This window comes from Andrographis paniculata, unplaced genomic scaffold (genome assembly GCF_009805555.1).
Source record: "Andrographis paniculata isolate CXL003 unplaced genomic scaffold, ASM980555v1 Contig70END, whole genome shotgun sequence".
NCBI lineage: Eukaryota > Viridiplantae > Streptophyta > Magnoliopsida > Lamiales > Acanthaceae > Andrographis > Andrographis paniculata.
The window spans coordinates 3578234-3601003 of NW_026137607.1; the positions used below are offsets into that span (position 1 = coordinate 3578234).

Genomic DNA, 22770 nt, shown 5'->3' on the forward strand with positions numbered 1-22770 from the left:
GCACCGGATCCCATCTCTCGGCCCTATTTTACCGTAGGGTAGGCATTCCTTTTCGATTTCTCGACGCCGAGACGGTGCTGGGGCTGGGTCCTACGTAGCGCGTTCGAGAGTAATTCCGTCCGTAAGTGTTGCAACGCTGGGAAGTCCTCGTGTTGCACCCCTCTTTTGCCCCCGGGCTTGAGCGTTCTGTCCTTACTTTCAGACGCCCCGGCCCTACTTTAACCGTCGGGTAGGCTATAACGTTTTGATTTCTCGACGCCGAGACCCGGGCTGGGGCTGGGTCCCGCGTAGCGCCGTAGTAAGTAATTCCGTCCGTACGTGTGAGGACAACGGAGGGAGAGTCCCGCGGGGCCGAACCTGAGGTACTACCGTGGCGCGTCGGCCGCCGCCAAAGAAGGCGAGATGGAACGCCGGCCGCGGGAGGGCGCCATAACTAGGTTGGGCGCGCATTACCTAGCGGGTGCGATCATACCAGCACTAACGCACCGGATCCCATCAGAACTCCGAAGTTAAGCGTGCTTGGGCGAGAGTAGTACTAGGATGGGTGACCCCCTGGGAAGTCCTCGTGTTGCACCCCTTTTTTGCCCCGGGCTTGAGCGTTATGTTTCTTACTTTCAGACGCCTCGGCCTATTTTACCCGTAGGGTAGGAATAACCTTTTGATTTCTCGACGCGAGACCCGGGCTGGGGCTGGGTCCCGCGTAGCGCAGCAGTAATTCCGTCCGTAAGTGTGAGGACAACGGAAGGAGAGTCCCCCGCGGCCGAACCTGACGTACTGCCGTGGCGGTCGGCCGCCGCGAAGAAGACGAGATGGAACGCCGCGTGGGAGGCGGCGGCGTAACTAGCTTGGGCGGGCATTCCTAGCGGGTGCGATCATACCAGCACGAACGCACGGATCCCATCTCTCGGCCCTATTTTACCCGTAGGGTAGGCATTCCTTTTCGATTCTCGACGCCGAGAACGGTGCTGGGGGGGTCCTACGTAGCGCGTTCGAGAGTAATTCCGTCCGTAAGTGTTGCACCGCTGGGAAGTCCTCGTGTTGCACCCCTCTTTTTGCCCACGGGCTTGAGCGTTCTGTCCTTACTTCAGACGCCCCGGCCCTACTTTACCCGTCGGGTAGGCTATAACGTTTTGATTTCTCGACGCCGAGACCCGGGCTGGGGCTGGGTCCCGCGTAGCGCAGTAATTCCGTCCGTACGTGTGAGGACAACGGAGGGAGAGTCCCCCGCGGCCGAACCTGAGGTACTACCGTGGCGCGTCGGCCGCCGCAAAGAAGGCGAGATGGAACGCCGGCCGCGGGAGGCGCCATAACTAGGTTGGGCGCGCATTACCTAGCGGGTGCGATCATACCAGCACTAACGCACCGGATCCCATCAGAACTCCGAAGTTAAGCGTGCTTGGGCGAGAGTAGTACTAGGATGGGTGACCCCCTGGGAAGTCCTCGTGTTGCACCCCTCTTTTTTGCCCCCGGGCTTGAGCGTTATGTTTCTTACTTTCAGACGCCTCGGCCCTATTTTACCCGTAGGGTAGGAATAACCTTTTGATTTCTCGACGCCGAGACCCGGGCTGGGGCTGGGTCCCGCGTAGCGCAGTAATTCCGTCCGTAAGTGTGAGGACAACGGAAGGAGAGTCCCCCGCGGCCGAACCTGACGTACTGCCGTGGCGGTCGGCCGCCGCGAAGAAGACGAGATGGAACGCCGGCCGTGGGAGGCGGCGTAACTAGCTTGGGCGGGCATTCCCTAGCGGGTGCGATCATACCAGCACGAACGCACCGGATCCCATCTCTCGGCCCTATTTTACCCGTAGGGTAGGCATTCCTTTTCGATTTCTCGACGCCGAGACCGGTGCTGGGGCTGGGTCCTACGTAGCGCGTTCGAGAGTAATTCCGTCCGTAAGTGTTGCACCGCTGGGAAGTCCTCGTGTTGCACCCCTCTTTTTGCCCCCGGGCTTGAGCGTTCTGTCCTTACTTTCAGACGCCCCGGCCCTACTTTACCCGTCGGGTAGGCTATAACGTTTTGATTTCTCGACGCCGAGACCCGGGCTGGGGCTGGGTCCCGCGTAGCGCAGTAATTCCGTCCGTACGTGTGAGGACAACGGAGGGAGAGTCCCCCGCGGCCGAACCTGAGGTACTACCGTGGCGCGTCGGCCGCCGCAAAGAAGGCGAGATGGAACGCCGGCCGCGGGAGGCGCCATAACTAGGTTGGGCGCGCATTACCTAGCGGGTGCGATCATACCAGCACTAACGCACCGGATCCCATCAGAACTCCGAAGTTAAGCGTGCTTGGGCGAGAGTAGTACTAGGATGGGTGACCCCCTGGGAAGTCCTCGTGTTGCACCCCTCTTTTTTGCCCCCGGGCTTGAGCGTTATGTTTCTTACTTTCAGACGCCTCGGCCCTATTTTACCCGTAGGGTAGGAATAACCTTTTGATTTCTCGACGCCGAGACCCGGGCTGGGGCTGGGTCCCGCGTAGCGCAGTAATTCCGTCCGTAAGTGTGAGGACAACGGAAGGAGAGTCCCCCGCGGCCGAACCTGACGTACTGCCGTGGCGGTCGGCCGCCGCGAAGAAGACGAGATGGAACGCCGGCCGTGGGAGGCGGCGTAACTAGCTTGGGCGGGCATTCCCTAGCGGGTGCGATCATACCAGCACGAACGCACCGGATCCCATCTCTCGGCCCTATTTTACCCGTAGGGTAGGCATTCCTTTTCGATTTCTCGACGCCGAGACCGGTGCTGGGGCTGGGTCCTACGTAGCGCGTTCGAGAGTAATTCCGTCCGTAAGTGTTGCACCGCTGGGAAGTCCTCGTGTTGCACCCCTCTTTTTGCCCCCGGGCTTGAGCGTTCTGTCCTTACTTTCAGACGCCCCGGCCCTACTTTACCCGTCGGGTAGGCTATAACGTTTTGATTTCTCGACGCCGAGACCCGGGCTGGGGCTGGGTCCCGCGTAGCGCAGTAATTCCGTCCGTACGTGTGAGGACAACGGAGGGAGAGTCCCCCGCGGCCGAACCTGAGGTACTACCGTGGCGCGTCGGCCGCCGCAAAGAAGGCGAGATGGAACGCCGGCCGCGGGAGGCGCCATAACTAGGTTGGGCGCGCATTACCTAGCGGGTGCGATCATACCAGCACTAACGCACCGGATCCCATCAGAACTCCGAAGTTAAGCGTGCTTGGGCGAGAGTAGTACTAGGATGGGTGACCCCCTGGGAAGTCCTCGTGTTGCACCCCTCTTTTTTGCCCCCGGGCTTGAGCGTTATGTTTCTTACTTTCAGACGCCTCGGCCCTATTTTACCCGTAGGGTAGGAATAACCTTTTGATTTCTCGACGCCGAGACCCGGGCTGGGGCTGGGTCCCGCGTAGCGCAGTAATTCCGTCCGTAAGTGTGAGGACAACGGAAGGAGAGTCCCCCGCGGCCGAACCTGACGTACTGCCGTGGCGGTCGGCCGCCGCGAAGAAGACGAGATGGAACGCCGGCCGTGGGAGGCGGCGTAACTAGCTTGGGCGGGCATTCCCTAGCGGGTGCGATCATACCAGCACGAACGCACCGGATCCCATCTCTCGGCCCTATTTTACCCGTAGGGTAGGCATTCCTTTTCGATTTCTCGACGCCGAGACCGGTGCTGGGGCTGGGTCCTACGTAGCGCGTTCGAGAGTAATTCCGTCCGTAAGTGTTGCACCGCTGGGAAGTCCTCGTGTTGCACCCCTCTTTTTGCCCCCGGGCTTGAGCGTTCTGTCCTTACTTTCAGACGCCCCGGCCCTACTTTACCCGTCGGGTAGGCTATAACGTTTTGATTTCTCGACGCCGAGACCCGGGCTGGGGCTGGGTCCCGCGTAGCGCAGTAATTCCGTCCGTACGTGTGAGGACAACGGAGGGAGAGTCCCCCGCGGCCGAACCTGAGGTACTACCGTGGCGCGTCGGCCGCCGCAAAGAAGGCGAGATGGAACGCCGGCCGCGGGAGGCGCCATAACTAGGTTGGGCGCGCATTACCTAGCGGGTGCGATCATACCAGCACTAACGCACCGGATCCCATCAGAACTCCGAAGTTAAGCGTGCTTGGGCGAGAGTAGTACTAGGATGGGTGACCCCCTGGGAAGTCCTCGTGTTGCACCCCTCTTTTTTGCCCCCGGGCTTGAGCGTTATGTTTCTTACTTTCAGACGCCTCGGCCCTATTTTACCCGTAGGGTAGGAATAACCTTTTGATTTCTCGACGCCGAGACCCGGGCTGGGGCTGGGTCCCGCGTAGCGCAGTAATTCCGTCCGTAAGTGTGAGGACAACGGAAGGAGAGTCCCCCGCGGCCGAACCTGACGTACTGCCGTGGCGGTCGGCCGCCGCGAAGAAGACGAGATGGAACGCCGGCCGTGGGAGGCGGCGTAACTAGCTTGGGCGGGCATTCCCTAGCGGGTGCGATCATACCAGCACGAACGCACCGGATCCCATCTCTCGGCCCTATTTTACCCGTAGGGTAGGCATTCCTTTTCGATTTCTCGACGCCGAGACCGGTGCTGGGGCTGGGTCCTACGTAGCGCGTTCGAGAGTAATTCCGTCCGTAAGTGTTGCACCGCTGGGAAGTCCTCGTGTTGCACCCCTCTTTTTGCCCCCGGGCTTGAGCGTTCTGTCCTTACTTTCAGACGCCCCGGCCCTACTTTACCCGTCGGGTAGGCTATAACGTTTTGATTTCTCGACGCCGAGACCCGGGCTGGGGCTGGGTCCCGCGTAGCGCAGTAATTCCGTCCGTACGTGTGAGGACAACGGAGGGAGAGTCCCCCGCGGCCGAACCTGAGGTACTACCGTGGCGCGTCGGCCGCCGCAAAGAAGGCGAGATGGAACGCCGGCCGCGGGAGGCGCCATAACTAGGTTGGGCGCGCATTACCTAGCGGGTGCGATCATACCAGCACTAACGCACCGGATCCCATCAGAACTCCGAAGTTAAGCGTGCTTGGGCGAGAGTAGTACTAGGATGGGTGACCCCCTGGGAAGTCCTCGTGTTGCACCCCTCTTTTTTGCCCCCGGGCTTGAGCGTTATGTTTCTTACTTTCAGACGCCTCGGCCCTATTTTACCCGTAGGGTAGGAATAACCTTTTGATTTCTCGACGCCGAGACCCGGGCTGGGGCTGGGTCCCGCGTAGCGCAGTAATTCCGTCCGTAAGTGTGAGGACAACGGAAGGAGAGTCCCCCGCGGCCGAACCTGACGTACTGCCGTGGCGGTCGGCCGCCGCGAAGAAGACGAGATGGAACGCCGGCCGTGGGAGGCGGCGTAACTAGCTTGGGCGGGCATTCCCTAGCGGGTGCGATCATACCAGCACGAACGCACCGGATCCCATCTCTCGGCCCTATTTTACCCGTAGGGTAGGCATTCCTTTTCGATTTCTCGACGCCGAGACCGGTGCTGGGGCTGGGTCCTACGTAGCGCGTTCGAGAGTAATTCCGTCCGTAAGTGTTGCACCGCTGGGAAGTCCTCGTGTTGCACCCCTCTTTTTGCCCCCGGGCTTGAGCGTTCTGTCCTTACTTTCAGACGCCCCGGCCCTACTTTACCCGTCGGGTAGGCTATAACGTTTTGATTTCTCGACGCCGAGACCCGGGCTGGGGCTGGGTCCCGCGTAGCGCAGTAATTCCGTCCGTACGTGTGAGGACAACGGAGGGAGAGTCCCCCGCGGCCGAACCTGAGGTACTACCGTGGCGCGTCGGCCGCCGCAAAGAAGGCGAGATGGAACGCCGGCCGCGGGAGGCGCCATAACTAGGTTGGGCGCGCATTACCTAGCGGGTGCGATCATACCAGCACTAACGCACCGGATCCCATCAGAACTCCGAAGTTAAGCGTGCTTGGGCGAGAGTAGTACTAGGATGGGTGACCCCCTGGGAAGTCCTCGTGTTGCACCCCTCTTTTTTGCCCCCGGGCTTGAGCGTTATGTTTCTTACTTTCAGACGCCTCGGCCCTATTTTACCCGTAGGGTAGGAATAACCTTTTGATTTCTCGACGCCGAGACCCGGGCTGGGGCTGGGTCCCGCGTAGCGCAGTAATTCCGTCCGTAAGTGTGAGGACAACGGAAGGAGAGTCCCCCGCGGCCGAACCTGACGTACTGCCGTGGCGGTCGGCCGCCGCGAAGAAGACGAGATGGAACGCCGGCCGTGGGAGGCGGCGTAACTAGCTTGGGCGGGCATTCCCTAGCGGGTGCGATCATACCAGCACGAACGCACCGGATCCCATCTCTCGGCCCTATTTTACCCGTAGGGTAGGCATTCCTTTTCGATTTCTCGACGCCGAGACCGGTGCTGGGGCTGGGTCCTACGTAGCGCGTTCGAGAGTAATTCCGTCCGTAAGTGTTGCACCGCTGGGAAGTCCTCGTGTTGCACCCCTCTTTTTGCCCCCGGGCTTGAGCGTTCTGTCCTTACTTTCAGACGCCCCGGCCCTACTTTACCCGTCGGGTAGGCTATAACGTTTTGATTTCTCGACGCCGAGACCCGGGCTGGGGCTGGGTCCCGCGTAGCGCAGTAATTCCGTCCGTACGTGTGAGGACAACGGAGGGAGAGTCCCCCGCGGCCGAACCTGAGGTACTACCGTGGCGCGTCGGCCGCCGCAAAGAAGGCGAGATGGAACGCCGGCCGCGGGAGGCGCCATAACTAGGTTGGGCGCGCATTACCTAGCGGGTGCGATCATACCAGCACTAACGCACCGGATCCCATCAGAACTCCGAAGTTAAGCGTGCTTGGGCGAGAGTAGTACTAGGATGGGTGACCCCCTGGGAAGTCCTCGTGTTGCACCCCTCTTTTTTGCCCCCGGGCTTGAGCGTTATGTTTCTTACTTTCAGACGCCTCGGCCCTATTTTACCCGTAGGGTAGGAATAACCTTTTGATTTCTCGACGCCGAGACCCGGGCTGGGGCTGGGTCCCGCGTAGCGCAGTAATTCCGTCCGTAAGTGTGAGGACAACGGAAGGAGAGTCCCCCGCGGCCGAACCTGACGTACTGCCGTGGCGGTCGGCCGCCGCGAAGAAGACGAGATGGAACGCCGGCCGTGGGAGGCGGCGTAACTAGCTTGGGCGGGCATTCCCTAGCGGGTGCGATCATACCAGCACGAACGCACCGGATCCCATCTCTCGGCCCTATTTTACCCGTAGGGTAGGCATTCCTTTTCGATTTCTCGACGCCGAGACCGGTGCTGGGGCTGGGTCCTACGTAGCGCGTTCGAGAGTAATTCCGTCCGTAAGTGTTGCACCGCTGGGAAGTCCTCGTGTTGCACCCCTCTTTTTGCCCCCGGGCTTGAGCGTTCTGTCCTTACTTTCAGACGCCCCGGCCCTACTTTACCCGTCGGGTAGGCTATAACGTTTTGATTTCTCGACGCCGAGACCCGGGCTGGGGCTGGGTCCCGCGTAGCGCAGTAATTCCGTCCGTACGTGTGAGGACAACGGAGGGAGAGTCCCCCGCGGCCGAACCTGAGGTACTACCGTGGCGCGTCGGCCGCCGCAAAGAAGGCGAGATGGAACGCCGGCCGCGGGAGGCGCCATAACTAGGTTGGGCGCGCATTACCTAGCGGGTGCGATCATACCAGCACTAACGCACCGGATCCCATCAGAACTCCGAAGTTAAGCGTGCTTGGGCGAGAGTAGTACTAGGATGGGTGACCCCCTGGGAAGTCCTCGTGTTGCACCCCTCTTTTTTGCCCCCGGGCTTGAGCGTTATGTTTCTTACTTTCAGACGCCTCGGCCCTATTTTACCCGTAGGGTAGGAATAACCTTTTGATTTCTCGACGCCGAGACCCGGGCTGGGGCTGGGTCCCGCGTAGCGCAGTAATTCCGTCCGTAAGTGTGAGGACAACGGAAGGAGAGTCCCCCGCGGCCGAACCTGACGTACTGCCGTGGCGGTCGGCCGCCGCGAAGAAGACGAGATGGAACGCCGGCCGTGGGAGGCGGCGTAACTAGCTTGGGCGGGCATTCCCTAGCGGGTGCGATCATACCAGCACGAACGCACCGGATCCCATCTCTCGGCCCTATTTTACCCGTAGGGTAGGCATTCCTTTTCGATTTCTCGACGCCGAGACCGGTGCTGGGGCTGGGTCCTACGTAGCGCGTTCGAGAGTAATTCCGTCCGTAAGTGTTGCACCGCTGGGAAGTCCTCGTGTTGCACCCCTCTTTTTGCCCCCGGGCTTGAGCGTTCTGTCCTTACTTTCAGACGCCCCGGCCCTACTTTACCCGTCGGGTAGGCTATAACGTTTTGATTTCTCGACGCCGAGACCCGGGCTGGGGCTGGGTCCCGCGTAGCGCAGTAATTCCGTCCGTACGTGTGAGGACAACGGAGGGAGAGTCCCCCGCGGCCGAACCTGAGGTACTACCGTGGCGCGTCGGCCGCCGCAAAGAAGGCGAGATGGAACGCCGGCCGCGGGAGGCGCCATAACTAGGTTGGGCGCGCATTACCTAGCGGGTGCGATCATACCAGCACTAACGCACCGGATCCCATCAGAACTCCGAAGTTAAGCGTGCTTGGGCGAGAGTAGTACTAGGATGGGTGACCCCCTGGGAAGTCCTCGTGTTGCACCCCTCTTTTTTGCCCCCGGGCTTGAGCGTTATGTTTCTTACTTTCAGACGCCTCGGCCCTATTTTACCCGTAGGGTAGGAATAACCTTTTGATTTCTCGACGCCGAGACCCGGGCTGGGGCTGGGTCCCGCGTAGCGCAGTAATTCCGTCCGTAAGTGTGAGGACAACGGAAGGAGAGTCCCCCGCGGCCGAACCTGACGTACTGCCGTGGCGGTCGGCCGCCGCGAAGAAGACGAGATGGAACGCCGGCCGTGGGAGGCGGCGTAACTAGCTTGGGCGGGCATTCCCTAGCGGGTGCGATCATACCAGCACGAACGCACCGGATCCCATCTCTCGGCCCTATTTTACCCGTAGGGTAGGCATTCCTTTTCGATTTCTCGACGCCGAGACCGGTGCTGGGGCTGGGTCCTACGTAGCGCGTTCGAGAGTAATTCCGTCCGTAAGTGTTGCACCGCTGGGAAGTCCTCGTGTTGCACCCCTCTTTTTGCCCCCGGGCTTGAGCGTTCTGTCCTTACTTTCAGACGCCCCGGCCCTACTTTACCCGTCGGGTAGGCTATAACGTTTTGATTTCTCGACGCCGAGACCCGGGCTGGGGCTGGGTCCCGCGTAGCGCAGTAATTCCGTCCGTACGTGTGAGGACAACGGAGGGAGAGTCCCCCGCGGCCGAACCTGAGGTACTACCGTGGCGCGTCGGCCGCCGCAAAGAAGGCGAGATGGAACGCCGGCCGCGGGAGGCGCCATAACTAGGTTGGGCGCGCATTACCTAGCGGGTGCGATCATACCAGCACTAACGCACCGGATCCCATCAGAACTCCGAAGTTAAGCGTGCTTGGGCGAGAGTAGTACTAGGATGGGTGACCCCCTGGGAAGTCCTCGTGTTGCACCCCTCTTTTTTGCCCCCGGGCTTGAGCGTTATGTTTCTTACTTTCAGACGCCTCGGCCCTATTTTACCCGTAGGGTAGGAATAACCTTTTGATTTCTCGACGCCGAGACCCGGGCTGGGGCTGGGTCCCGCGTAGCGCAGTAATTCCGTCCGTAAGTGTGAGGACAACGGAAGGAGAGTCCCCCGCGGCCGAACCTGACGTACTGCCGTGGCGGTCGGCCGCCGCGAAGAAGACGAGATGGAACGCCGGCCGTGGGAGGCGGCGTAACTAGCTTGGGCGGGCATTCCCTAGCGGGTGCGATCATACCAGCACGAACGCACCGGATCCCATCTCTCGGCCCTATTTTACCCGTAGGGTAGGCATTCCTTTTCGATTTCTCGACGCCGAGACCGGTGCTGGGGCTGGGTCCTACGTAGCGCGTTCGAGAGTAATTCCGTCCGTAAGTGTTGCACCGCTGGGAAGTCCTCGTGTTGCACCCCTCTTTTTGCCCCCGGGCTTGAGCGTTCTGTCCTTACTTTCAGACGCCCCGGCCCTACTTTACCCGTCGGGTAGGCTATAACGTTTTGATTTCTCGACGCCGAGACCCGGGCTGGGGCTGGGTCCCGCGTAGCGCAGTAATTCCGTCCGTACGTGTGAGGACAACGGAGGGAGAGTCCCCCGCGGCCGAACCTGAGGTACTACCGTGGCGCGTCGGCCGCCGCAAAGAAGGCGAGATGGAACGCCGGCCGCGGGAGGCGCCATAACTAGGTTGGGCGCGCATTACCTAGCGGGTGCGATCATACCAGCACTAACGCACCGGATCCCATCAGAACTCCGAAGTTAAGCGTGCTTGGGCGAGAGTAGTACTAGGATGGGTGACCCCCTGGGAAGTCCTCGTGTTGCACCCCTCTTTTTTGCCCCCGGGCTTGAGCGTTATGTTTCTTACTTTCAGACGCCTCGGCCCTATTTTACCCGTAGGGTAGGAATAACCTTTTGATTTCTCGACGCCGAGACCCGGGCTGGGGCTGGGTCCCGCGTAGCGCAGTAATTCCGTCCGTAAGTGTGAGGACAACGGAAGGAGAGTCCCCCGCGGCCGAACCTGACGTACTGCCGTGGCGGTCGGCCGCCGCGAAGAAGACGAGATGGAACGCCGGCCGTGGGAGGCGGCGTAACTAGCTTGGGCGGGCATTCCCTAGCGGGTGCGATCATACCAGCACGAACGCACCGGATCCCATCTCTCGGCCCTATTTTACCCGTAGGGTAGGCATTCCTTTTCGATTTCTCGACGCCGAGACCGGTGCTGGGGCTGGGTCCTACGTAGCGCGTTCGAGAGTAATTCCGTCCGTAAGTGTTGCACCGCTGGGAAGTCCTCGTGTTGCACCCCTCTTTTTGCCCCCGGGCTTGAGCGTTCTGTCCTTACTTTCAGACGCCCCGGCCCTACTTTACCCGTCGGGTAGGCTATAACGTTTTGATTTCTCGACGCCGAGACCCGGGCTGGGGCTGGGTCCCGCGTAGCGCAGTAATTCCGTCCGTACGTGTGAGGACAACGGAGGGAGAGTCCCCCGCGGCCGAACCTGAGGTACTACCGTGGCGCGTCGGCCGCCGCAAAGAAGGCGAGATGGAACGCCGGCCGCGGGAGGCGCCATAACTAGGTTGGGCGCGCATTACCTAGCGGGTGCGATCATACCAGCACTAACGCACCGGATCCCATCAGAACTCCGAAGTTAAGCGTGCTTGGGCGAGAGTAGTACTAGGATGGGTGACCCCCTGGGAAGTCCTCGTGTTGCACCCCTCTTTTTTGCCCCCGGGCTTGAGCGTTATGTTTCTTACTTTCAGACGCCTCGGCCCTATTTTACCCGTAGGGTAGGAATAACCTTTTGATTTCTCGACGCCGAGACCCGGGCTGGGGCTGGGTCCCGCGTAGCGCAGTAATTCCGTCCGTAAGTGTGAGGACAACGGAAGGAGAGTCCCCCGCGGCCGAACCTGACGTACTGCCGTGGCGGTCGGCCGCCGCGAAGAAGACGAGATGGAACGCCGGCCGTGGGAGGCGGCGTAACTAGCTTGGGCGGGCATTCCCTAGCGGGTGCGATCATACCAGCACGAACGCACCGGATCCCATCTCTCGGCCCTATTTTACCCGTAGGGTAGGCATTCCTTTTCGATTTCTCGACGCCGAGACCGGTGCTGGGGCTGGGTCCTACGTAGCGCGTTCGAGAGTAATTCCGTCCGTAAGTGTTGCACCGCTGGGAAGTCCTCGTGTTGCACCCCTCTTTTTGCCCCCGGGCTTGAGCGTTCTGTCCTTACTTTCAGACGCCCCGGCCCTACTTTACCCGTCGGGTAGGCTATAACGTTTTGATTTCTCGACGCCGAGACCCGGGCTGGGGCTGGGTCCCGCGTAGCGCAGTAATTCCGTCCGTACGTGTGAGGACAACGGAGGGAGAGTCCCCCGCGGCCGAACCTGAGGTACTACCGTGGCGCGTCGGCCGCCGCAAAGAAGGCGAGATGGAACGCCGGCCGCGGGAGGCGCCATAACTAGGTTGGGCGCGCATTACCTAGCGGGTGCGATCATACCAGCACTAACGCACCGGATCCCATCAGAACTCCGAAGTTAAGCGTGCTTGGGCGAGAGTAGTACTAGGATGGGTGACCCCCTGGGAAGTCCTCGTGTTGCACCCCTCTTTTTTGCCCCCGGGCTTGAGCGTTATGTTTCTTACTTTCAGACGCCTCGGCCCTATTTTACCCGTAGGGTAGGAATAACCTTTTGATTTCTCGACGCCGAGACCCGGGCTGGGGCTGGGTCCCGCGTAGCGCAGTAATTCCGTCCGTAAGTGTGAGGACAACGGAAGGAGAGTCCCCCGCGGCCGAACCTGACGTACTGCCGTGGCGGTCGGCCGCCGCGAAGAAGACGAGATGGAACGCCGGCCGTGGGAGGCGGCGTAACTAGCTTGGGCGGGCATTCCCTAGCGGGTGCGATCATACCAGCACGAACGCACCGGATCCCATCTCTCGGCCCTATTTTACCCGTAGGGTAGGCATTCCTTTTCGATTTCTCGACGCCGAGACCGGTGCTGGGGCTGGGTCCTACGTAGCGCGTTCGAGAGTAATTCCGTCCGTAAGTGTTGCACCGCTGGGAAGTCCTCGTGTTGCACCCCTCTTTTTGCCCCCGGGCTTGAGCGTTCTGTCCTTACTTTCAGACGCCCCGGCCCTACTTTACCCGTCGGGTAGGCTATAACGTTTTGATTTCTCGACGCCGAGACCCGGGCTGGGGCTGGGTCCCGCGTAGCGCAGTAATTCCGTCCGTACGTGTGAGGACAACGGAGGGAGAGTCCCCCGCGGCCGAACCTGAGGTACTACCGTGGCGCGTCGGCCGCCGCAAAGAAGGCGAGATGGAACGCCGGCCGCGGGAGGCGCCATAACTAGGTTGGGCGCGCATTACCTAGCGGGTGCGATCATACCAGCACTAACGCACCGGATCCCATCAGAACTCCGAAGTTAAGCGTGCTTGGGCGAGAGTAGTACTAGGATGGGTGACCCCCTGGGAAGTCCTCGTGTTGCACCCCTCTTTTTTGCCCCCGGGCTTGAGCGTTATGTTTCTTACTTTCAGACGCCTCGGCCCTATTTTACCCGTAGGGTAGGAATAACCTTTTGATTTCTCGACGCCGAGACCCGGGCTGGGGCTGGGTCCCGCGTAGCGCAGTAATTCCGTCCGTAAGTGTGAGGACAACGGAAGGAGAGTCCCCCGCGGCCGAACCTGACGTACTGCCGTGGCGGTCGGCCGCCGCGAAGAAGACGAGATGGAACGCCGGCCGTGGGAGGCGGCGTAACTAGCTTGGGCGGGCATTCCCTAGCGGGTGCGATCATACCAGCACGAACGCACCGGATCCCATCTCTCGGCCCTATTTTACCCGTAGGGTAGGCATTCCTTTTCGATTTCTCGACGCCGAGACCGGTGCTGGGGCTGGGTCCTACGTAGCGCGTTCGAGAGTAATTCCGTCCGTAAGTGTTGCACCGCTGGGAAGTCCTCGTGTTGCACCCCTCTTTTTGCCCCCGGGCTTGAGCGTTCTGTCCTTACTTTCAGACGCCCCGGCCCTACTTTACCCGTCGGGTAGGCTATAACGTTTTGATTTCTCGACGCCGAGACCCGGGCTGGGGCTGGGTCCCGCGTAGCGCAGTAATTCCGTCCGTACGTGTGAGGACAACGGAGGGAGAGTCCCCCGCGGCCGAACCTGAGGTACTACCGTGGCGCGTCGGCCGCCGCAAAGAAGGCGAGATGGAACGCCGGCCGCGGGAGGCGCCATAACTAGGTTGGGCGCGCATTACCTAGCGGGTGCGATCATACCAGCACTAACGCACCGGATCCCATCAGAACTCCGAAGTTAAGCGTGCTTGGGCGAGAGTAGTACTAGGATGGGTGACCCCCTGGGAAGTCCTCGTGTTGCACCCCTCTTTTTTGCCCCCGGGCTTGAGCGTTATGTTTCTTACTTTCAGACGCCTCGGCCCTATTTTACCCGTAGGGTAGGAATAACCTTTTGATTTCTCGACGCCGAGACCCGGGCTGGGGCTGGGTCCCGCGTAGCGCAGTAATTCCGTCCGTAAGTGTGAGGACAACGGAAGGAGAGTCCCCCGCGGCCGAACCTGACGTACTGCCGTGGCGGTCGGCCGCCGCGAAGAAGACGAGATGGAACGCCGGCCGTGGGAGGCGGCGTAACTAGCTTGGGCGGGCATTCCCTAGCGGGTGCGATCATACCAGCACGAACGCACCGGATCCCATCTCTCGGCCCTATTTTACCCGTAGGGTAGGCATTCCTTTTCGATTTCTCGACGCCGAGACCGGTGCTGGGGCTGGGTCCTACGTAGCGCGTTCGAGAGTAATTCCGTCCGTAAGTGTTGCACCGCTGGGAAGTCCTCGTGTTGCACCCCTCTTTTTGCCCCCGGGCTTGAGCGTTCTGTCCTTACTTTCAGACGCCCCGGCCCTACTTTACCCGTCGGGTAGGCTATAACGTTTTGATTTCTCGACGCCGAGACCCGGGCTGGGGCTGGGTCCCGCGTAGCGCAGTAATTCCGTCCGTACGTGTGAGGACAACGGAGGGAGAGTCCCCCGCGGCCGAACCTGAGGTACTACCGTGGCGCGTCGGCCGCCGCAAAGAAGGCGAGATGGAACGCCGGCCGCGGGAGGCGCCATAACTAGGTTGGGCGCGCATTACCTAGCGGGTGCGATCATACCAGCACTAACGCACCGGATCCCATCAGAACTCCGAAGTTAAGCGTGCTTGGGCGAGAGTAGTACTAGGATGGGTGACCCCCTGGGAAGTCCTCGTGTTGCACCCCTCTTTTTTGCCCCCGGGCTTGAGCGTTATGTTTCTTACTTTCAGACGCCTCGGCCCTATTTTACCCGTAGGGTAGGAATAACCTTTTGATTTCTCGACGCCGAGACCCGGGCTGGGGCTGGGTCCCGCGTAGCGCAGTAATTCCGTCCGTAAGTGTGAGGACAACGGAAGGAGAGTCCCCCGCGGCCGAACCTGACGTACTGCCGTGGCGGTCGGCCGCCGCGAAGAAGACGAGATGGAACGCCGGCCGTGGGAGGCGGCGTAACTAGCTTGGGCGGGCATTCCCTAGCGGGTGCGATCATACCAGCACGAACGCACCGGATCCCATCTCTCGGCCCTATTTTACCCGTAGGGTAGGCATTCCTTTTCGATTTCTCGACGCCGAGACCGGTGCTGGGGCTGGGTCCTACGTAGCGCGTTCGAGAGTAATTCCGTCCGTAAGTGTTGCACCGCTGGGAAGTCCTCGTGTTGCACCCCTCTTTTTGCCCCCGGGCTTGAGCGTTCTGTCCTTACTTTCAGACGCCCCGGCCCTACTTTACCCGTCGGGTAGGCTATAACGTTTTGATTTCTCGACGCCGAGACCCGGGCTGGGGCTGGGTCCCGCGTAGCGCAGTAATTCCGTCCGTACGTGTGAGGACAACGGAGGGAGAGTCCCCCGCGGCCGAACCTGAGGTACTACCGTGGCGCGTCGGCCGCCGCAAAGAAGGCGAGATGGAACGCCGGCCGCGGGAGGCGCCATAACTAGGTTGGGCGCGCATTACCTAGCGGGTGCGATCATACCAGCACTAACGCACCGGATCCCATCAGAACTCCGAAGTTAAGCGTGCTTGGGCGAGAGTAGTACTAGGATGGGTGACCCCCTGGGAAGTCCTCGTGTTGCACCCCTCTTTTTTGCCCCCGGGCTTGAGCGTTATGTTTCTTACTTTCAGACGCCTCGGCCCTATTTTACCCGTAGGGTAGGAATAACCTTTTGATTTCTCGACGCCGAGACCCGGGCTGGGGCTGGGTCCCGCGTAGCGCAGTAATTCCGTCCGTAAGTGTGAGGACAACGGAAGGAGAGTCCCCCGCGGCCGAACCTGACGTACTGCCGTGGCGGTCGGCCGCCGCGAAGAAGACGAGATGGAACGCCGGCCGTGGGAGGCGGCGTAACTAGCTTGGGCGGGCATTCCCTAGCGGGTGCGATCATACCAGCACGAACGCACCGGATCCCATCTCTCGGCCCTATTTTACCCGTAGGGTAGGCATTCCTTTTCGATTTCTCGACGCCGAGACCGGTGCTGGGGCTGGGTCCTACGTAGCGCGTTCGAGAGTAATTCCGTCCGTAAGTGTTGCACCGCTGGGAAGTCCTCGTGTTGCACCCCTCTTTTTGCCCCCGGGCTTGAGCGTTCTGTCCTTACTTTCAGACGCCCCGGCCCTACTTTACCCGTCGGGTAGGCTATAACGTTTTGATTTCTCGACGCCGAGACCCGGGCTGGGGCTGGGTCCCGCGTAGCGCAGTAATTCCGTCCGTACGTGTGAGGACAACGGAGGGAGAGTCCCCCGCGGCCGAACCTGAGGTACTACCGTGGCGCGTCGGCCGCCGCAAAGAAGGCGAGATGGAACGCCGGCCGCGGGAGGCGCCATAACTAGGTTGGGCGCGCATTACCTAGCGGGTGCGATCATACCAGCACTAACGCACCGGATCCCATCAGAACTCCGAAGTTAAGCGTGCTTGGGCGAGAGTAGTACTAGGATGGGTGACCCCCTGGGAAGTCCTCGTGTTGCACCCCTCTTTTTTGCCCCCGGGCTTGAGCGTTATGTTTCTTACTTTCAGACGCCTCGGCCCTATTTTACCCGTAGGGTAGGAATAACCTTTTGATTTCTCGACGCCGAGACCCGGGCTGGGGCTGGGTCCCGCGTAGCGCAGTAATTCCGTCCGTAAGTGTGAGGACAACGGAAGGAGAGTCCCCCGCGGCCGAACCTGACGTACTGCCGTGGCGGTCGGCCGCCGCGAAGAAGACGAGATGGAACGCCGGCCGTGGGAGGCGGCGTAACTAGCTTGGGCGGGCATTCCCTAGCGGGTGCGATCATACCAGCACGAACGCACCGGATCCCATCTCTCGGCCCTATTTTACCCGTAGGGTAGGCATTCCTTTTCGATTTCTCGACGCCGAGACCGGTGCTGGGGCTGGGTCCTACGTAGCGCGTTCGAGAGTAATTCCGTCCGTAAGTGTTGCACCGCTGGGAAGTCCTCGTGTTGCACCCCTCTTTTTGCCCCCGGGCTTGAGCGTTCTGTCCTTACTTTCAGACGCCCCGGCCCTACTTTACCCGTCGGGTAGGCTATAACGTTTTGATTTCTCGACGCCGAGACCCGGGCTGGGGCTGGGTCCCGCGTAGCGCAGTAATTCCGTCCGTACGTGTGAGGACAACGGAGGGAGAGTCCCCCGCGGCCGAACCTGAGGTACTACCGTGGCGCGTCGGCCGCCGCAAAGAAGGCGAGATGGAACGCCGGCCGCGGGAGGCGCCATAACTAGGTTGGGCGCGCATTACCTAGCGGGTGCGATCATACCAGCACTAACGCACCGGATCCCATCAGAACTCCGAAGTTAAGCGTGCTTGGGCGAGAGTAGTACTAGGATGGGTGACCCCCTGGGAAGTCCTCGTGTTGCACCCCTCTTTTTTGCCCCCGGGCTTGAGCGTTATGTTTCTTACTTTCAGACGCCTCGGCCCTATTTTACCCGTAGGGTAGGAATAACCTTTTGATTTCTCGACGCCGAGACCCGGGCTGGGGCTGGGTCCCGCGTAGCGCAGTAATTCCGTCCGTAAGTGTGAGGACAACGGAAGGAGAGTCCCCCGCGGCCGAACCTGACGTACTGCCGTGGCGGTCGGCCGCCGCGAAGAAGACGAGATGGAACGCCGGCCGTGGGAGGCGGCGTAACTAGCTTGGGCGGGCATTCCCTAGCGGGTGCGATCATACCAGCACGAACGCACCGGATCCCATCTCTCGGCCCTATTTTACCCGTAGGGTAGGCATTCCTTTTCGATTTCTCGACGCCGAGACCGGTGCTGGGGCTGGGTCCTACGTAGCGCGTTCGAGAGTAATTCCGTCCGTAAGTGTTGCACCGCTGGGAAGTCCTCGTGTTGCACCCCTCTTTTTGCCCCCGGGCTTGAGCGTTCTGTCCTTACTTTCAGACGCCCCGGCCCTACTTTACCCGTCGGGTAGGCTATAACGTTTTGATTTCTCGACGCCGAGACCCGGGCTGGGGCTGGGTCCCGCGTAGCGCAGTAATTCCGTCCGTACGTGTGAGGACAACGGAGGGAGAGTCCCCCGCGGCCGAACCTGAGGTACTACCGTGGCGCGTCGGCCGCCGCAAAGAAGGCGAGATGGAACGCCGGCCGCGGGAGGCGCCATAACTAGGTTGGGCGCGCATTACCTAGCGGGTGCGATCATACCAGCACTAACGCACCGGATCCCATCAGAACTCCGAAGTTAAGCGTGCTTGGGCGAGAGTAGTACTAGGATGGGTGACCCCCTGGGAAGTCCTCGTGTTGCACCCCTCTTTTTTGCCCCCGGGCTTGAGCGTTATGTTTCTTACTTTCAGACGCCTCGGCCCTATTTTACCCGTAGGGTAGGAATAACCTTTTGATTTCTCGACGCCGAGACCCGGGCTGGGGCTGGGTCCCGCGTAGCGCAGTAATTCCGTCCGTAAGTGTGAGGACAACGGAAGGAGAGTCCCCCGCGGCCGAACCTGACGTACTGCCGTGGCGGTCGGCCGCCGCGAAGAAGACGAGATGGAACGCCGGCCGTGGGAGGCGGCGTAACTAGCTTGGGCGGGCATTCCCTAGCGGGTGCGATCATACCAGCACGAACGCACCGGATCCCATCTCTCGGCCCTATTTTACCCGTAGGGTAGGCATTCCTTTTCGATTTCTCGACGCCGAGACCGGTGCTGGGGCTGGGTCCTACGTAGCGCGTTCGAGAGTAATTCCGTCCGTAAGTGTTGCACCGCTGGGAAGTCCTCGTGTTGCACCCCTCTTTTTGCCCCCGGGCTTGAGCGTTCTGTCCTTACTTTCAGACGCCCCGGCCCTACTTTACCCGTCGGGTAGGCTATAACGTTTTGATTTCTCGACGCCGAGACCCGGGCTGGGGCTGGGTCCCGCGTAGCGCAGTAATTCCGTCCGTACGTGTGAGGACAACGGAGGGAGAGTCCCCCGCGGCCGAACCTGAGGTACTACCGTGGCGCGTCGGCCGCCGCAAAGAAGGCGAGATGGAACGCCGGCCGCGGGAGGCGCCATAACTAGGTTGGGCGCGCATTACCTAGCGGGTGCGATCATACCAGCACTAACGCACCGGATCCCATCAGAACTCCGAAGTTAAGCGTGCTTGGGCGAGAGTAGTACTAGGATGGGTGACCCCCTGGGAAGTCCTCGTGTTGCACCCCTCTTTTTTGCCCCCGGGCTTGAGCGTTATGTTTCTTACTTTCAGACGCCTCGGCCCTATTTTACCCGTAGGGTAGGAATAACCTTTTGATTTCTCGACGCCGAGACCCGGGCTGGGGCTGGGTCCCGCGTAGCGCAGTAATTCCGTCCGTAAGTGTGAGGACAACGGAAGGAGAGTCCCCCGCGGCCGAACCTGACGTACTGCCGTGGCGGTCGGCCGCCGCGAAGAAGACGAGATGGAACGCCGGCCGTGGGAGGCGGCGTAACTAGCTTGGGCGGGCATTCCCTAGCGGGTGCGATCATACCAGCACGAACGCACCGGATCCCATCTCTCGGCCCTATTTTACCCGTAGGGTAGGCATTCCTTTTCGATTTCTCGACGCCGAGACCGGTGCTGGGGCTGGGTCCTACGTAGCGCGTTCGAGAGTAATTCCGTCCGTAAGTGTTGCACCGCTGGGAAGTCCTCGTGTTGCACCCCTCTTTTTGCCCCCGGGCTTGAGCGTTCTGTCCTTACTTTCAGACGCCCCGGCCCTACTTTACCCGTCGGGTAGGCTATAACGTTTTGATTTCTCGACGCCGAGACCCGGGCTGGGGCTGGGTCCCGCGTAGCGCAGTAATTCCGTCCGTACGTGTGAGGACAACGGAGGGAGAGTCCCCCGCGGCCGAACCTGAGGTACTACCGTGGCGCGTCGGCCGCCGCAAAGAAGGCGAGATGGAACGCCGGCCGCGGGAGGCGCCATAACTAGGTTGGGCGCGCATTACCTAGCGGGTGCGATCATACCAGCACTAACGCACCGGATCCCATCAGAACTCCGAAGTTAAGCGTGCTTGGGCGAGAGTAGTACTAGGATGGGTGACCCCCTGGGAAGTCCTCGTGTTGCACCCCTCTTTTTTGCCCCCGGGCTTGAGCGTTATGTTTCTTACTTTCAGACGCCTCGGCCCTATTTTACCCGTAGGGTAGGAATAACCTTTTGATTTCTCGACGCCGAGACCCGGGCTGGGGCTGGGTCCCGCGTAGCGCAGTAATTCCGTCCGTAAGTGTGAGGACAACGGAAGGAGAGTCCCCCGCGGCCGAACCTGACGTACTGCCGTGGCGGTCGGCCGCCGCGAAGAAGACGAGATGGAACGCCGGCCGTGGGAGGCGGCGTAACTAGCTTGGGCGGGCATTCCCTAGCGGGTGCGATCATACCAGCACGAACGCACCGGATCCCATCTCTCGGCCCTATTTTACCCGTAGGGTAGGCATTCCTTTTCGATTTCTCGACGCCGAGACCGGTGCTGGGGCTGGGTCCTACGTAGCGCGTTCGAGAGTAATTCCGTCCGTAAGTGTTGCACCGCTGGGAAGTCCTCGTGTTGCACCCCTCTTTTTGCCCCCGGGCTTGAGCGTTCTGTCCTTACTTTCAGACGCCCCGGCCCTACTTTACCCGTCGGGTAGGCTATAACGTTTTGATTTCTCGACGCCGAGACCCGGGCTGGGGCTGGGTCCCGCGTAGCGCAGTAATTCCGTCCGTACGTGTGAGGACAACGGAGGGAGAGTCCCCCGCGGCCGAACCTGAGGTACTACCGTGGCGCGTCGGCCGCCGCAAAGAAGGCGAGATGGAACGCCGGCCGCGGGAGGCGCCATAACTAGGTTGGGCGCGCATTACCTAGCGGGTGCGATCATACCAGCACTAACGCACCGGATCCCATCAGAACTCCGAAGTTAAGCGTGCTTGGGCGAGAGTAGTACTAGGATGGGTGACCCCCTGGGAAGTCCTCGTGTTGCACCCCTCTTTTTTGCCCCCGGGCTTGAGCGTTATGTTTCTTACTTTCAGACGCCTCGGCCCTATTTTACCCGTAGGGTAGGAATAACCTTTTGATTTCTCGACGCCGAGACCCGGGCTGGGGCTGGGTCCCGCGTAGCGCAGTAATTCCGTCCGTAAGTGTGAGGACAACGGAAGGAGAGTCCCCCGCGGCCGAACCTGACGTACTGCCGTGGCGGTCGGCCGCCGCGAAGAAGACGAGATGGAACGCCGGCCGTGGGAGGCGGCGTAACTAGCTTGGGCGGGCATTCCCTAGCGGGTGCGATCATACCAGCACGAACGCACCGGATCCCATCTCTCGGCCCTATTTTACCCGTAGGGTAGGCATTCCTTTTCGATTTCTCGACGCCGAGACCGGTGCTGGGGCTGGGTCCTACGTAGCGCGTTCGAGAGTAATTCCGTCCGTAAGTGTTGCACCGCTGGGAAGTCCTCGTGTTGCACCCCTCTTTTTGCCCCCGGGCTTGAGCGTTCTGTCCTTACTTTCAGACGCCCCGGCCCTACTTTACCCGTCGGGTAGGCTATAACGTTTTGATTTCTCGACGCCGAGACCCGGGCTGGGGCTGGGTCCCGCGTAGCGCAGTAATTCCGTCCGTACGTGTGAGGACAACGGAGGGAGAGTCCCCCGCGGCCGAACCTGAGGTACTACCGTGGCGCGTCGGCCGCCGCAAAGAAGGCGAGATGGAACGCCGGCCGCGGGAGGCGCCATAACTAGGTTGGGCGCGCATTACCTAGCGGGTGCGATCATACCAGCACTAACGCACCGGATCCCATCAGAACTCCGAAGTTAAGCGTGCTTGGGCGAGAGTAGTACTAGGATGGGTGACCCCCTGGGAAGTCCTCGTGTTGCACCCCTCTTTTTTGCCCCCGGGCTTGAGCGTTATGTTTCTTACTTTCAGACGCCTCGGCCCTATTTTACCCGTAGGGTAGGAATAACCTTTTGATTTCTCGACGCCGAGACCCGGGCTGGGGCTGGGTCCCGCGTAGCGCAGTAATTCCGTCCGTAAGTGTGAGGACAACGGAAGGAGAGTCCCCCGCGGCCGAACCTGACGTACTGCCGTGGCGGTCGGCCGCCGCGAAGAAGACGAGATGGAACGCCGGCCGTGGGAGGCGGCGTAACTAGCTTGGGCGGGCATTCCCTAGCGGGTGCGATCATACCAGCACGAACGCACCGGATCCCATCTCTCGGCCCTATTTTACCCGTAGGGTAGGCATTCCTTTTCGATTTCTCGACGCCGAGACCGGTGCTGGGGCTGGGTCCTACGTAGCGCGTTCGAGAGTAATTCCGTCCGTAAGTGTTGCACCGCTGGGAAGTCCTCGTGTTGCACCCCTCTTTTTGCCCCCGGGCTTGAGCGTTCTGTCCTTACTTTCAGACGCCCCGGCCCTACTTTACCCGTCGGGTAGGCTATAACGTTTTGATTTCTCGACGCCGAGACCCGGGCTGGGGCTGGGTCCCGCGTAGCGCAGTAATTCCGTCCGTACGTGTGAGGACAACGGAGGGAGAGTCCCCCGCGGCCGAACCTGAGGTACTACCGTGGCGCGTCGGCCGCCGCAAAGAAGGCGAGATGGAACGCCGGCCGCGGGAGGCGCCATAACTAGGTTGGGCGCGCATTACCTAGCGGGTGCGATCATACCAGCACTAACGCACCGGATCCCATCAGAACTCCGAAGTTAAGCGTGCTTGGGCGAGAGTAGTACTAGGATGGGTGACCCCCTGGGAAGTCCTCGTGTTGCACCCCTCTTTTTTGCCCCCGGGCTTGAGCGTTATGTTTCTTACTTTCAGACGCCTCGGCCCTATTTTACCCGTAGGGTAGGAATAACCTTTTGATTTCTCGACGC

General features: G+C 60.8%; 26 non-coding genes across 26 annotated transcripts; all 26 read left to right on the plus strand.

Annotated features, from left to right (window-relative positions):
- The first annotated feature begins 458 nt into the window (after positions 1-458).
- Positions 459-577, plus strand: LOC127264643 (5S ribosomal RNA). Its single transcript, XR_007841824.1, has one exon. It is a non-coding gene; the product is annotated as a 5S ribosomal RNA (ribosomal RNA).
- A 758-nt stretch (positions 578-1335) lies between these two features.
- LOC127264644 (5S ribosomal RNA) lies at positions 1336-1454 on the plus strand. The gene has a single exon (XR_007841825.1). It is a non-coding gene; the product is annotated as a 5S ribosomal RNA (ribosomal RNA).
- Positions 1455-2219: 765 nt separating this feature from the next.
- Positions 2220-2338, plus strand: LOC127264645 (5S ribosomal RNA). Its single transcript, XR_007841826.1, has one exon. It is a non-coding gene; the product is annotated as a 5S ribosomal RNA (ribosomal RNA).
- Positions 2339-3103: 765 nt separating this feature from the next.
- LOC127264646 (5S ribosomal RNA) lies at positions 3104-3222 on the plus strand. The gene has a single exon (XR_007841827.1). It is a non-coding gene; the product is annotated as a 5S ribosomal RNA (ribosomal RNA).
- A 765-nt stretch (positions 3223-3987) lies between these two features.
- LOC127264647 (5S ribosomal RNA) lies at positions 3988-4106 on the plus strand. Its single transcript, XR_007841828.1, has one exon. It is a non-coding gene; the product is annotated as a 5S ribosomal RNA (ribosomal RNA).
- Positions 4107-4871: 765 nt separating this feature from the next.
- Positions 4872-4990, plus strand: LOC127264648 (5S ribosomal RNA). The gene has a single exon (XR_007841829.1). It is a non-coding gene; the product is annotated as a 5S ribosomal RNA (ribosomal RNA).
- Positions 4991-5755: 765 nt separating this feature from the next.
- Positions 5756-5874, plus strand: LOC127264649 (5S ribosomal RNA). The gene has a single exon (XR_007841830.1). It is a non-coding gene; the product is annotated as a 5S ribosomal RNA (ribosomal RNA).
- Positions 5875-6639: 765 nt separating this feature from the next.
- Positions 6640-6758, plus strand: LOC127264651 (5S ribosomal RNA). The gene has a single exon (XR_007841832.1). It is a non-coding gene; the product is annotated as a 5S ribosomal RNA (ribosomal RNA).
- A 765-nt stretch (positions 6759-7523) lies between these two features.
- On the plus strand, positions 7524-7642 carry LOC127264652 (5S ribosomal RNA). The gene has a single exon (XR_007841833.1). It is a non-coding gene; the product is annotated as a 5S ribosomal RNA (ribosomal RNA).
- A 765-nt stretch (positions 7643-8407) lies between these two features.
- LOC127264653 (5S ribosomal RNA) lies at positions 8408-8526 on the plus strand. Its single transcript, XR_007841834.1, has one exon. It is a non-coding gene; the product is annotated as a 5S ribosomal RNA (ribosomal RNA).
- A 765-nt stretch (positions 8527-9291) lies between these two features.
- LOC127264654 (5S ribosomal RNA) lies at positions 9292-9410 on the plus strand. The gene has a single exon (XR_007841835.1). It is a non-coding gene; the product is annotated as a 5S ribosomal RNA (ribosomal RNA).
- Positions 9411-10175: 765 nt separating this feature from the next.
- On the plus strand, positions 10176-10294 carry LOC127264655 (5S ribosomal RNA). The gene has a single exon (XR_007841836.1). It is a non-coding gene; the product is annotated as a 5S ribosomal RNA (ribosomal RNA).
- Positions 10295-11059: 765 nt separating this feature from the next.
- Positions 11060-11178, plus strand: LOC127264553 (5S ribosomal RNA). The gene has a single exon (XR_007841741.1). It is a non-coding gene; the product is annotated as a 5S ribosomal RNA (ribosomal RNA).
- Positions 11179-11943: 765 nt separating this feature from the next.
- LOC127264554 (5S ribosomal RNA) lies at positions 11944-12062 on the plus strand. The gene has a single exon (XR_007841742.1). It is a non-coding gene; the product is annotated as a 5S ribosomal RNA (ribosomal RNA).
- Positions 12063-12827: 765 nt separating this feature from the next.
- Positions 12828-12946, plus strand: LOC127264555 (5S ribosomal RNA). Its single transcript, XR_007841743.1, has one exon. It is a non-coding gene; the product is annotated as a 5S ribosomal RNA (ribosomal RNA).
- A 765-nt stretch (positions 12947-13711) lies between these two features.
- LOC127264557 (5S ribosomal RNA) lies at positions 13712-13830 on the plus strand. The gene has a single exon (XR_007841744.1). It is a non-coding gene; the product is annotated as a 5S ribosomal RNA (ribosomal RNA).
- A 765-nt stretch (positions 13831-14595) lies between these two features.
- On the plus strand, positions 14596-14714 carry LOC127264558 (5S ribosomal RNA). Its single transcript, XR_007841745.1, has one exon. It is a non-coding gene; the product is annotated as a 5S ribosomal RNA (ribosomal RNA).
- A 765-nt stretch (positions 14715-15479) lies between these two features.
- LOC127264560 (5S ribosomal RNA) lies at positions 15480-15598 on the plus strand. The gene has a single exon (XR_007841747.1). It is a non-coding gene; the product is annotated as a 5S ribosomal RNA (ribosomal RNA).
- A 765-nt stretch (positions 15599-16363) lies between these two features.
- Positions 16364-16482, plus strand: LOC127264561 (5S ribosomal RNA). The gene has a single exon (XR_007841748.1). It is a non-coding gene; the product is annotated as a 5S ribosomal RNA (ribosomal RNA).
- A 765-nt stretch (positions 16483-17247) lies between these two features.
- Positions 17248-17366, plus strand: LOC127264562 (5S ribosomal RNA). Its single transcript, XR_007841749.1, has one exon. It is a non-coding gene; the product is annotated as a 5S ribosomal RNA (ribosomal RNA).
- A 765-nt stretch (positions 17367-18131) lies between these two features.
- Positions 18132-18250, plus strand: LOC127264563 (5S ribosomal RNA). Its single transcript, XR_007841750.1, has one exon. It is a non-coding gene; the product is annotated as a 5S ribosomal RNA (ribosomal RNA).
- Positions 18251-19015: 765 nt separating this feature from the next.
- Positions 19016-19134, plus strand: LOC127264564 (5S ribosomal RNA). Its single transcript, XR_007841751.1, has one exon. It is a non-coding gene; the product is annotated as a 5S ribosomal RNA (ribosomal RNA).
- A 765-nt stretch (positions 19135-19899) lies between these two features.
- Positions 19900-20018, plus strand: LOC127264565 (5S ribosomal RNA). Its single transcript, XR_007841752.1, has one exon. It is a non-coding gene; the product is annotated as a 5S ribosomal RNA (ribosomal RNA).
- A 765-nt stretch (positions 20019-20783) lies between these two features.
- LOC127264566 (5S ribosomal RNA) lies at positions 20784-20902 on the plus strand. Its single transcript, XR_007841753.1, has one exon. It is a non-coding gene; the product is annotated as a 5S ribosomal RNA (ribosomal RNA).
- Positions 20903-21667: 765 nt separating this feature from the next.
- LOC127264567 (5S ribosomal RNA) lies at positions 21668-21786 on the plus strand. The gene has a single exon (XR_007841754.1). It is a non-coding gene; the product is annotated as a 5S ribosomal RNA (ribosomal RNA).
- A 765-nt stretch (positions 21787-22551) lies between these two features.
- LOC127264568 (5S ribosomal RNA) lies at positions 22552-22670 on the plus strand. Its single transcript, XR_007841755.1, has one exon. It is a non-coding gene; the product is annotated as a 5S ribosomal RNA (ribosomal RNA).
- The last annotated feature ends 100 nt before the right edge of the window (positions 22671-22770 follow it).